The 500-nt window shown below is 32.2% G+C and overlaps 1 pseudogene; it reads left to right on the top strand.

The window, feature by feature from the left end:
- LOC149832937 (small nucleolar RNA U3) lies at positions 1–118 on the top strand (annotated as a pseudogene).
- Positions 119–500: the final 382 nt, after the last annotated feature.

Raw genomic sequence — 500 nt, 5'->3', positions numbered from 1 at the left:
ACGACCTTACTTGAACAAGATCCGTTCTATAGGTTGTACAACTGTATCCTTAAGTCCTAAGGAGACAGAGTTCCAAGTCTGGAGGATGAAAAAAACCCAATGGATTGCGTGTTAGGTACATAGCATAAGTCAACTATTGTTTATATTTTAAGGACATTGAAAATGGTAGAAATTCTGTTTTAAATATATTGCAAATGTATTCTGTAGTTGTCGACTGTTGTATAATGAAAGTTTGGATCTTATTTGAACAACCATGTGAGTGATTGATATAGGTGTTTATTAGGTGGAATCAACATTTTTGGTTACCATGTGGTGATTTGTGATTTTCAGTTCAGGATGTTAAGCTGCATATAAATTTGGTGTTCAACTGCATATTAACCTATATATAAGTTGATATTTAGTTGCATATTAAGCTGCATAATTTATGATGTTCAAATGCATATTTCTTAAAATGTTCCAATGCCTATTAAGTGTATATCATCTAGAAGGTTCAAATGGCT

This window comes from Nuphar pumila, chromosome 7 (assembly GCF_984573655.1).
Source record: "Nuphar pumila chromosome 7, dmNupPumi1.hap1.1, whole genome shotgun sequence".
NCBI classification, from domain to species: domain Eukaryota; kingdom Viridiplantae; phylum Streptophyta; class Magnoliopsida; order Nymphaeales; family Nymphaeaceae; genus Nuphar; species Nuphar pumila.
Note: the sequence above shows the minus strand (reverse complement) of the source record. Positions and strands in the feature narration are given on the sequence as shown.